Source organism: Ranitomeya variabilis, chromosome 6 (assembly GCF_051348905.1).
Source record: "Ranitomeya variabilis isolate aRanVar5 chromosome 6, aRanVar5.hap1, whole genome shotgun sequence".
Classification (NCBI taxonomy): domain Eukaryota; kingdom Metazoa; phylum Chordata; class Amphibia; order Anura; family Dendrobatidae; genus Ranitomeya; species Ranitomeya variabilis.
The window spans coordinates 462,303,190-462,315,571 of record NC_135237.1 but is presented as its reverse complement, the minus strand read 5'-3'; the positions used below and the strand labels follow the sequence as shown (position 1 = coordinate 462,315,571).

General features: G+C 46.9%; 1 long non-coding RNA gene across 1 annotated transcript; it reads left to right on the top strand.

The window, feature by feature from the left end:
• Positions 1 to 323: 323 nt before the first annotated feature.
• LOC143782743 (uncharacterized) lies at positions 324 to 12,179 on the top strand. The gene is made up of 2 exons (XR_013217041.1): positions 324 to 2,023; positions 7,705 to 12,179. It is a non-coding gene; the product is annotated as an uncharacterized LOC143782743 (long non-coding RNA).
• The last annotated feature ends 203 nt before the right edge of the window (positions 12,180 to 12,382 follow it).

The following is a 12,382-nucleotide window of genomic DNA, read 5'->3' as shown; positions in this document are numbered from 1 at the left end:
TACCGAGTTCCGATATTTTTGTGATATCGGAAATCGGAAGTTCCCAGTGTATGGTTCCCAGGGTCTGGAGGAGAGGAGACTCTCCTTCAGGCCCTGGGATCCATATTCATGTAAAAAATAAAGAATAAAAATAAAAAATATGGATATACTCACCCCTCCGGCGGAGCCTGGACCTTAGCGGTGTAACCGGCAGCCTCCGTTCCTAAGAATGCAGTGAGTTTAGGACCTGCGATGACGTCGCGGCTTGTGATTGGTCGCGTGAGCGGTCACATGAGCGGTCACGTGACCAATCACAAGCCGCGACGTCATCGAAGGTCCTTTACTCAGCATTCTTAGGAACGGAGGCAGACGCTTGAACCGGTGAGAGCCAGGGGCCGTCCGAGGGGTGAGTATATCAATATTTTTTTATTTTATTTTTTATTTTATACATGAATATGGATCCCAGGGCCTGAAGGAGAGTTTCCTCTCCTTCAGACCCTGGGAACCATTCCGATATTTTGTGTCCCATTGATATGCATTGGTATCGGGTATCGGTATCGGCGATATCCGATACTTTTTGGGTATCGGCCGATCCAATCCGATACGGATACCTTTGCATATCGGAAGGTATCGCTCAACACTACCCACGAGATCACAGCTAAACATGGCACCCAGGGCTGATACCTGGACCTTGAGGGTATTCGTGGAAAGACCCATTTCAAGTCCTTTCTGAAGGAATTCCAGGTCCTCACATATCGGGACCTCCCCCAACCCTAAAATCTGAGGTAGCTAAAAACTTCCAGGTTCTGGCATAGATTTTGGTCATGACCACCTTCCTACTCTTTAGGAAAGAGGCTATCAAATTAGGAGAACATCCTTTTTCCCTCAACAATGACCTTTCAAGTTCCACGCCATCAGGTGAAGCATAGCCACTCATGGATGGCAGACAGGCCCCTGGGAAAGGAGATCGGGAGCTTCGGTAGCACCCACGGCTTGGTGACCGACATGGTCCTTAACCACGCCCTTCGGGGCCAAAAGGGGGCAATCACGACAATCCTTGCCCTGTCTTCTCTGATCTTCCTCACTACTAGAGGCAATAGGGCTAAGGGGGAAGGCATAAGCTAGGTTGCTGTTCCACCTGATTAGGAAGGCATCTGCCACCAGTGGTTTTTCTCTGGGGTTGAGAGAACAGAACTGCTTCACTTTTCTTTTCTTCCTGGTGGCGAAGAGGTCTATGTCTGGAAAACCCCACATCTGCACAATCTGGTCGAAGATGAAATCCTTCAGTACCCACTCTCTCTGTCTGAGTAGATTGGGGCGTAAAAAGTCTGCTCTGATGCTGTCTTTTCCTGTTATGTACAGAGCCGTCAGTGACAGAAAATGTTCCTCTGCTACTTGAAACAGTTGCTCCGCCACTTCCATTAGGGGTCTGGACCGAGTTCCCCCATGGTGTTTGATTGTCAGAGAAGATCCTGATATGATGACCCTGTAGCGATATAAGGAGCCTTCTTACAGCTAGCTCCACTGCCATTAGCTTATTCAGGTTAGAAGAACTATCCATCTGTTCTTCCCACATTCCCTGGACTATGACCTCACCCCATCCTGCAGGGCTAGCGTCCGTAGTGACAACCCGAGATATGCGATTTTCCCAGGGAACCCCCTTGGACAGATTATCCCGGTCTAATCACTTTAGTGAATGTAGACGAGAAGGGGACAAGGTCATCAGCCCTTGCACGTACCCCCTAAGGGATCTGTCATTAAGCAAAATGTCCCATTGCAAGGTTGTTGTATGAAACAGAGCCCACCGGACCGCTGGGATGCAGGAGGTTAGCGACTCTAACAGGGACATCGCCTTCCTGAGGGACATAGTGGGACTGTTCAACGCTCTTATCACCTGGTGTTGAAGGTTAACTAATTTACCAGGAGGTAGACGACACTCCTGAATCTGAGCTCCAAGGTGGCCAATATTTCCCTTACTTACGCTAAGCAATGATCACCTGACCTGCCTAGAATAAGAAAATTGTCCAGGTAGGGAATAATCAAGGCTGTCATGATCTCTGCAGGCAGAGATCATAGCAAGCCTATAGAGGGACAAGCTCTCGGAAGATGGAACTATACTGACCATGAACTAAGCCTGCCGCGCAACTAGAAATAGCCAGGTAGCATTTCCTATTTATCGCCAGATGCCCAGCTCTGGCCTAAGACCTAAATAGCTAGCAGAGGGAAATATAAGACCTGGCTCACCTCTAGAGAAATATTCCAAAGAAGACAGTAGCCCCCCACATATAATGACGGTGAGTTCAGATGAAACAACAAACGCAGCAGGAAAATAGTCTTAGCAAATTTGAGGTCCGCTTACTAGATAGCAGAAGACAGATAGTATACTTTCATGGTCAGCAGAAAAACACTAACAAAACACCATCCAGAGATTACCTTAAACTCTGGCATTAACTCATAACGCCAGAGTAGCAATCCCTGATCAACGAGAGCTTTCCAGACACAGTAACAAAACTTCAGCTGTGAACTGGAACAAATAGGCAAAACAAAACATGGACAAAAGTCCAACTTATCTAGTAGTAGTCTAGAAGCAGGAACAAGCACTGAGAGGCATCAGATAACATTGTTGACCGGCAAGAAACCACCAAAGAAATGAGCTTAAATAGCGACACCCACTACTGATGGAATCAGGTGAAACAGGAAAGAGGATGACAAGTCCAATTCCACAAGCGGCCACCGGGGGAGCCCAGAATCCAAATTCACAACAGTACCCCCCCCTCAAGGAGGGGGCACCGAACCCTCACCAGATCCACCAGGGCGACCAGGATGAGCCCTATGGAAGGCACGAACAAGATCAGAAGCATGAACATCAGATGCATTGACCCAAGAATTATCCTCCTGGCCGTAACCCTTCCAGTTGACCAGATACTGGAGTTTCCGTCTGGAAACACGAGAGTCCAAAATTTTCTCCACAACGTACTCCAACTCACCCTCAACCAACACCGGAGCAGGAGGCTCAACTGAAGGTACAACAGGTACCTCATACCTGCGCAATAACGACCGATGAAAAACGTTATGAATGGAAAAGGACGCAGGGAGGTCCAAACGGAAAGAAACAGGATTAAGAATCTCCAATATTCTATAAGGGCCGATGAACCGAGGTTTAAACTTAGGAGAAGAGACCCTCATAGGGACAAAACGAGAAGACAACCACACTAAATCTCCAACACAAAGCCGAGAACCAACACGACGATGACGGTTGGCAAAACGCTGAGTCTTCTCCTGGGACAACTTCAAATTGTCCATAACCTGCCCCCAAATGTGATGCAATCTCTCTACCACCGCATCCACTCCAGGACAATCCGAGGATTCCACCTGACCGGAGGAAAATCGAGGGTGAAACCCCGAATTACAGAAAAACGGGGACACCAAGGTGGAAGAACTGGCCCGATTATTGAGGGCGAACTCTGCCAATGGCAAAAAAGCAACCCAATCATCCTGGTCAGCAGAGACAAAACACCTCAGATATGTCTCAAGGGTCTGATTAGTCCGCTCGGTCTGGCCATTAGTCTGAGGGTGAAAAGCAGACGAAAAAGACAAATCTATGCCCATCCTAGCACAGAATGCCCGCCAAAATCTAGACACAAATTGGGTACCTCTGTCAGAAACAATATTCTCAGGAATACCGTGCAATCGGACAACATTCTGAAAAAACAGAGGAACCAACTCAGAAGAAGAAGGCAACTTGGGCAGAGGAACCAAATGGACCATTTTAGAGAAACGGTCACAGACCACCCAGATGACAGACATCTTCTGGGAAACAGGCAGATCTGAAATAAAATCCATCGAGATGTGCGTCCAAGGCCTCTTAGGAATAGGCAAGGGCAACAGCAGTCCGCTAGCCCGAGAACTACAAGACTTGGCCCGAGCACAAACGTCACATGACTGCACAAAGACTCGCACATCTCGTGACAGAGAAGGCCACCAGAAGGATCTTGCCACCAAATCCCTGGTACCAAAAATTCCGGGATGACCTGCCAATGCAGAAGAATGTACCTCAGAGATGACTCTGCTGGTCCAATCATCCGGAACAAACAGTCTATCAGGCGGACAACGATCCGGTCTATCCGCCTGAAACTCTTGCAAGGACCGCCGCAGATCAGGAGAAACGGCCGACAAAATTACTCCCTCCCTAAGGATACCTGTGGGTTCAGAATTACCAGGAGAGTCCGGGTCAAAACTCCTAGAAAGGGCATCTGCCTTAACATTCTTAGAACCCGGTAGGTATGACACCACAAAATTAAAGCGAGAAAAAAAATAAAGACCAGCGCGCCTGTCTAGGATTCAGGCGTCTGGCAGTCTCAAGATAAATCAAATTTTTGTGGTCAGTCAATACCACCACCTGATGTCTAGCCCCCTCGAGCCAATGGCGCCACTCCTCAAACGCCCACTTCATGGCCAAAAGCTCCCGATTCCCAACATCATAATTCCGCTCTGCGGGCGAAAATTTGCGAGAAAAGAAGGCACAAGGCCTAATGACGGAGCAGTCGGAACCTTTCTGCGACAACACTGCCCCAGCTCCGATCTCCGAAGCGTCAACCTCAACCTGAAAAGGCAGATTCACATCAGGCTGACGCAACACAGGGGCAGAGGCAAAACGGCGCTTAAGCTCCTGAAAGGCCTCTACAGCATGAGGGGACCAATTAGCAACATCAGCGCCTTGTCTGGTCAAATCAGTCAGTGGTTTAACGACATCCGAAAAACCAGCAATAAATCGGCGGTAAAAGTTGGCAAAGCCCAAAAATCTCTGAAGACCCTTAAGAGAGGAGGGCTGAGTCCAGTCACAAATAGCTTGCACCTTGACGGGATCCATCTCAATGGAAGAGGGAGAAAAAATATACCCCAAAAAGGAAATTTTCTGGACCCCAAAAACGCACTTAGACCCCTTCACACATAAAGAATTAGACCGCAGAACCTGAAAAACTCTCCTGACCTGCTGGACATGAGAGTCCCAGTCATCAGAAAAAATCAGAATATCATCCAGATATATTATCATAAATTTATCCAGAAAATCGCGGAAAATATCATGCATAAAAGACTGGAAAACTGAAGGGGCATTAGAAAGACCAAAAGGCATGACCAAATACTCAAAGTGGCCCTCGGGCGTATTAAATGCGGTCTTCCACTCATCCCCCTGCCTGATCCGCACCAAATTATACGCCCCACGAAGATCAATTTTAGAGAACCACTTAGCACCCTCTATACGAGCAAACAAATCAGTAAGCAATGGCAATGGGTATTGATACTTAACAGTGATCTTATTCAGAAGCCGATAATCAATACATGGTCTCAAAGAGCCGTCTTTTTTTGAGACAAAGAAAAACCCAGCTCCCAAGGGAGAAGAAGATGGACGAATATGTCCCTTTTCCAAAGACTCCTTTATATATTCCCGCATAGCAGCATGTTCCGGCACAGACAAATTAAACAAACGACCCTTTGGATATTTACAACCCGGTATCAAATCTATGGCACAATCGCACTCACGGTGCGGAGGTAACGACCCAAGCTTGGGTTCGTCAAAGACGTCTTGATAATCAGAGAGGAACTCAGGGACTTCAGAGGGAATGGACGACGAAATAGAAACCAAAGGTACGTCCCCATGAATACCCTTACATCCCCAGCTCAACACAGACATTGCTCTCCAGTCCAAGACTGGGTTGTGAGACTGCAACCATGGCAATCCCAGTACCAAATCGTCATGTAAATTATACAGCACCAGGAAATGAATAATCTCCTGGTGATCCGGATTGATACGCATGGTTACTTGTGTCCAGTATTGTGGTTTATTATTAGCCAATGGGGTGGAGTCAATCCCCTTCAGAGGAATAAGAGTCTCCAAAGGCTCTAAATCAAAACCACAACGATTGGCAAAGGACCAATCCATAAGACTCAGAGCGGCGCCAGAGTCAACATAGGCGTCCGTGGCAATGGATGACAAAGAGCAAATCAGGGTTACAGACAAAATAAACTTAGACTGAATGGTGCTAATGGAAACAGACTTATCAAGCTTCTTTGTACGCCTAGAGCATGCTGATATAACATGAGTAGAATCCCCACAATAGAAACACAATCCATTCTTCCGTCTAAAATTCTGTCGCTCGCTCCTGGACAGAATTCTATCACACTGCATACTTTCTGGCGTCTTTTCCATAGACACCGCCAGATGGTGCACCGGTTTGCGCTCCCGCAGACGCCTATCAATCTGAATAGCCATTGTCATGGACTCATTCAGACCTGCAGGCAAAGGGAACCCCACCATAACATCCTTAACGGCATCAGAGAGACCTTCTCTGAAAGTTGCCGCCAAGGCGCACTCATTCCACTGAGTAAGCACAGACCATTTACGGAATTTTTGGCAGAAAACTTCAGCTTCGTCTTGCCCCTGAGATAGTGCCATCAAAGTTTTTTCTGCCTGAAGTTCCAAATGAGGTTCCTCATAAAGCAAGCCCAAGGCCAGAAAAAACGCATCCACATCGCGTAACGCAGGATCCCCTGCTGGCAATGAGAAGGCCCAATCTTGAGGGTCACCCCTGAGCAAGGAAATCACAATCCTAACCTGCTGAGCAGGGTCTCCAGCTGAACGAGACTTCAGGGACAAATAAAGCTTACAATTATTTCGGAAATTCTGGAAGCTAGCTCTATTCCCTGTAAAGAACTCCGGCAAAGGAATTCTCGGCTCAGATACCGGAGCATGTACCACAAAATCTTGTAAATTTTGTACTTTCGTGATGAGATTATTCAAACCCGCAGTTACACTCTGGAGATCCATTATTGTCAGGTGCACACAGAGCATACAGAGATTAGGAGGAGAGAGAGAGAAAAGACTGCAGCAAGGCAGACTGGAGGAAAAAAAAAAAAAAAAAAAAAAAAAAAAAAAATTTCAGCAGACTTCTTATAACTCTCCTTTCTCAACCTGGGTCTTTAACACTTTATGGGCCGGTCAAACTGTCATGATCTCTGCAGGCAGAGATCATAGCAAGCCTATAGAGGGACAAGCTCTCGGAAGATGGAACTATACTGACCATGAACTAAGCCTGCCGCGCAACTAGAAATAGCCAGGTAGCATTTCCTATTTATCGCCAGATGCCCAGCTCTGGCCTAAGACCTAAATAGCTAGCAGAGGGAAATATAAGACCTGGCTCACCTCTAGAGAAATATTCCAAAGAAGACAGTAGCCCCCCACATATAATGACGGTGAGTTCAGATGAAACAACAAACGCAGCAGGAAAATAGTCTTAGCAAATTTGAGGTCCGCTTACTAGATAGCAGAAGACAGATAGTATACTTTCATGGTCAGCAGAAAAACACTAACAAAACACCATCCAGAGATTACCTTAAACTCTGGCATTAACTCATAACGCCAGAGTAGCAATCCCTGATCAACGAGAGCTTTCCAGACACAGTAACAAAACTTCAGCTGTGAACTGGAACAAATAGGCAAAACAAAACATGGACAAAAGTCCAACTTATCTAGTAGTAGTCTAGAAGCAGGAACAAGCACTGAGAGGCATCAGATAACATTGTTGACCGGCAAGAAACCACCAAAGAAATGAGCTTAAATAGCGACACCCACTACTGATGGAATCAGGTGAAACAGGAAAGAGGATGACAAGTCCAATTCCACAAGCGGCCACCGGGGGAGCCCAGAATCCAAATTCACAACACAAGGCATTGGTTTCACGCAGTTGAGCCATGACCTCGGCAACCACCTTCATGAAGACTCAAGGGGCCACTCAAGAACAAAGGGCAGAGCTCTAAACTGGAAATGCCTAATTGTGCCCTCTATGACTACCGCCTCCCTGAGGAACCACTGATGTTCTGCGTGAATAGGCACGTGATAGTATACATCCTTTAGGTTCAACACCGCCATAAAGCAGTTTTTAAAGATTAGCTTTATTGCTGATCTAATTGACCCCATTTTAAAGGAGCGTACTACGGGAACCGATTTAGAGCCTTAAGGTTAATAATAGTCCAAAAGGAGCCATCTAGCTCCTGAATCAGAAAGAGGTGGGAGTTAAACCCCTTGCCCCTTTCTGGTCAGGGAACCTTCACTAGGACCGCCTCACGCCACAGCTCCAGGACCTCTGCCTCCAGGGCTCGCTGTTCTGAGGGGGATGACCGGGAAGGGGTTGTCATGAATCTGTCCAGTGGGATCAAAGAAAACTCTAACTTCAGCCCAGATGTTATCAGGTTACAAACCCAGTCACTATTAGTTATTCCTGACCAGGCCGGGTAGAAGGTCGACAGCCTACCCCCTACCTGGGCCGGCAGTCATTGGGGTGGTTTCTTACTCTCTTGCGAGGAACTCCTAAATATGAACCACGTACCTTTCCTTTTTCTCTTATCCCACTTGGCCTGGTCCCTGGAAGGCTTTTCATGATTAAACCTCCTTCTACTGAAGGGACACCTGTAGGAGGGAGCGAACAGACTGGGAAATTTCTTTTTACCATTCCCTGCCTTTTCTAGAAGCTCATCCAGGACCGGTCCAAAGAAGTAATCCCCCTCGCACAGAATAGTACAAAGTCTAGACCTGGTCAGAATATCTCTGGGCCAGCACTTCAGCCATAACACTCTCCCAGCAGCATTTGAGAGGCCCGCTGCTTTTGCCGCCAACCTGACCGAGTCCACGGAGGCATCTGATAAGAACATGTGGCACCCTGTATCATGGGTAACAAGCTTAGAGGTGCCTTCCTTCAGTTGAGTCTCTAGTTGTTCTAACCAGATCATCATAGACCTAGCCATATATGTAGGTGCCACCGCTGGCCTCAGAGCTACTGCCGACATCTCCCATGCCCCCTTACGGAAAGTCTGCCTTTTTATCTAGAGGGTCTTTTAAGGTCCCCAGGTCCTCAAATGGCAACGAAGATTTCCTCGACACTTTGGCTACCGCCACATCGGGTTTTGGGGCTTTATCCCGGGAACTTGATATTGGGTCGTCAAAAGGGTACCTCCTTTTAAACGCTGGGGGAAGGAAACCTTTCCTTTCCAGTCTCTTCCACTCCTGGCATACCAGAGAGTGGATCTTAAAAGGGGAAGGACCTGCGCTTCCTCTGGTCTAGTCCCCAAATATGACATCCTGAACAGATCGCTCAGGCTTTGACGCTACTATGCCCATAGTGCTCCTGACCACCTTCACCAATTTATCCACCCAGTCTATGGGGAGACAGAAGCGGCCAGAGTCATCTTCTGAAGAAGGGGAAGACTACATCACCAAGTGAACTTTCCCAAAGATCACTTACCAGTGTGCCAAAACGAATAGGTACCGGATTATGAGGGGGGGCACATCTCATCTGACGGATCCTCCCTAGAGGCTGCTGACTCATCCACTCTGCTGGAACTCCTGTGGCTGGAACTCTCTGCAGAATCCAGACTCTCATTTGCATGGCTACTTCTCGCACTCTCACAGGGTCGTCGCCGGGCTGCATGGGGCTTCTGACCGAGCTGCTGCTGCTGATGTTGTTGTTACTGTGCACGCCCCCATCCAGTACCCCCAGATATCCGGGTCGGGTCAGCACATCACTGGTCCTCGGCGCCATCTACCTCCCCAAGAGTTCACCCACCTTGTCCCCAGATGTGACATGACCCCCCTGAGTGCCACATGCCACCAGTCACTTTGCCTGCCGACGGACCCGGATGCCCCCCGGAGACCCCGACCACAGCAGAGACCGCCCCAGATGTGTCACCACAGCGCACAACAGCCATGTCATCCGGCCTCACTGGCCGGAAAATCCATCTCACCTAGGACGCGTCACCAGGCCCCGCTCCCTGATGTGTAACCATGGCATCCCTGGCCGCGTCACCAGGGTCTGCAGGCTGCATCATCAGAGCCCGCCCAGGATGTGTCACCAGACACGCGCCCCCAGGTGTCCCCAGACATGTCACTGGAGTCCCCGGATACACCCACAGCCATCAGAGCCAGACGCTAAAGGGCGCGTCGTGCCGGAGACTGCGCGGACCAGCTCCAGAGGTATACTCAGCTGTCTTCCGGCACTGACCTTTCGGAGCTGGTAATCTTCCCCGGACACTGCTCCACCTGCTCCGCTCACTATCGTGCGACCCACTATGGCGCTTCCAGAGACCACGTGCTGGCTGAGGCAGGGGACCCCCGCTGCCTGAACCAAACAGCTGAGCCTGGGAATCTGACAATTCTTCTCACAGATACAGTATGTCTGACAGGAAACCAACTGATGTGTGGATGAGGTGCCGCCCTTTTATGTCTGTAGGTTTCCTGTCCCTGAAGGGCGGATCCCCTCTCTTGTAGTGCTGTCATGGGAGACCGAACAAAAAAAGTCAAATTTATGATTGGCGACAGGTCGTCTTTACACTTCTACATTCAGTTATTGGCTGTGTCACATACATTGCATGTGCAAATATATAATATCTAGTATTCCCATGCAGGATTTGTGTCTTATCTAGGCTGATATCGGTCTGTGGACGGCTTCCTCATATATTGCATATTTTCACAATTCAGGCTTTTAACCTATAAATATTAAATGAAACTAAATAATACAAAGACGGCTTGTGGTTATAAGTAACAGTTACCGGTACTAGTAGTCAGCGGCAGTTAGAGGTAACATGCCATGCATGAATGACTCATTTCTTCATATACTAATCATCGATATAGACACTGTTTGTTGATAACATACTGAATATTTGGGATACATTCTTCTAAGTGCTAAAATTTTCCCAATATCCATTTGTGGAGAGATATGTATATCTCCGTAGTCCTCATCTTAGGCCACAGGGACTGAATTGCAGTACTGGTTTTAGAAGGAAGCATGATCGCTGTAAGTGCTCTTTTATTCCATCTTTATTTATATCAAGAACTCTTGAGCTTATTGAAATTCACCTTTTCATGTGAATAGTAGATGCTACATAACATTCTTGCCTTCTCTTTCAGGTTGCCTGAGAGTTTCCCAAAATAACGGAGAAAGGCCCATGGAAGAGACACAGCCGCCATTCGGATAGTCTTGCTGCAAGATTTTTTATGTTGATTGGCTTAAAGTGTATCTGTCATTTTAGTTGACTTTTCAGAATAACTTGTTGTGTGTGCATGAGAAATACCCGTACTTCTGACCATTATATGACTTGTATCCGGCATTTTTGACAAGTTTTCTACTCTGTAGCCTGTATCTTCAATTGTCAGCTGTGGTTACTGACTAGCTATGATGTCAATTATAAACAGCACGTACAGACATAAGGGATTCCTAATCTCTTGTGAATGTAGCGCACCTTCAGGATGTTATACAGCACTACTGAGCAGTGTGTATGTGAATTCAACACTGGAGTGAGATAAACATTTACAATAAAGCAGCAACAAAGGTTAGTGTGTTCCTATCTCAACTGCCCTCTTTTTCATTATCTCACCATCCCTCTTCTGTTCAAAGATTTCAATGGACAGCTGTAATCTGATACTTCAGTGAATTGGCAGCCCTTTATGTTTCACCCAAGCTGGATTTTAGCTGTAGTTTAGAGGGAAATAAGATATTAGGAGGCAGGGAAGAATAGAAATTGGTCATGATTGGAGAAAGAAGCATATTTCTCTGATAAGATATAGTTTCTTACTTTCTCTTGCACTATTGATTTACGCAAAGTTTGTTGTCCATTTATATGTCAGCATTATTTATTTTGGGCATTCGGTTGGCTTGATTGTTCATTGGGTTGTACTCTGTGATCACTGCTAAGGTCACTCTGACACAGGCACCATACTGTGACCTGTGTGCCACACACATCTCTTACAGGCTGATTCTAAAAGAAGGCAAGTTTGCCCGCCAGGCTACAAAACCAGGCAGCCATGGTGAACAGTTGGCCAATAGAAGACATCCTCTAATTGACCTGTCTCTAAAAGTTTTTACCAAGCTGGATTTGAAATTTCAACATGATGTGCACAATAGTAAAAAAGAGCATCCTATCATCCAGTAGCACCCAGTCCTATTTTCTCAACATGTTACAACCTTGAGAAATGATCAACCTCTTTCTAATGCCACAGTAACCACATGTAGGTGGTACTGCCTATTGTGAATACTGTGAGAACAGCAATGGAGCGTTACTCAGAAATCCATTGCATCGAGGTCAGAGATAGTTGTTATTTAGTGATGTAGATTTGTCAAGGTATGAATAAAGGGAACTTATTTCTCACTTTTTCCAGCTCATAATGTCTGTTATTTCTCAGAATCCAATAAAAGTTTGCTTCAATAGAGTAAATGGTGGAAGTCATTTTATAGACACATTAGCACATTGGTCAGTTGTGTGGGCTGGGTCTTCCAGCAAGAAAATGACCTAAAAGATACAGCCAAGGCAACAAAGGAGTGGCTCAAAAAGAAGCACATTAAGGTCACAGAGTGGC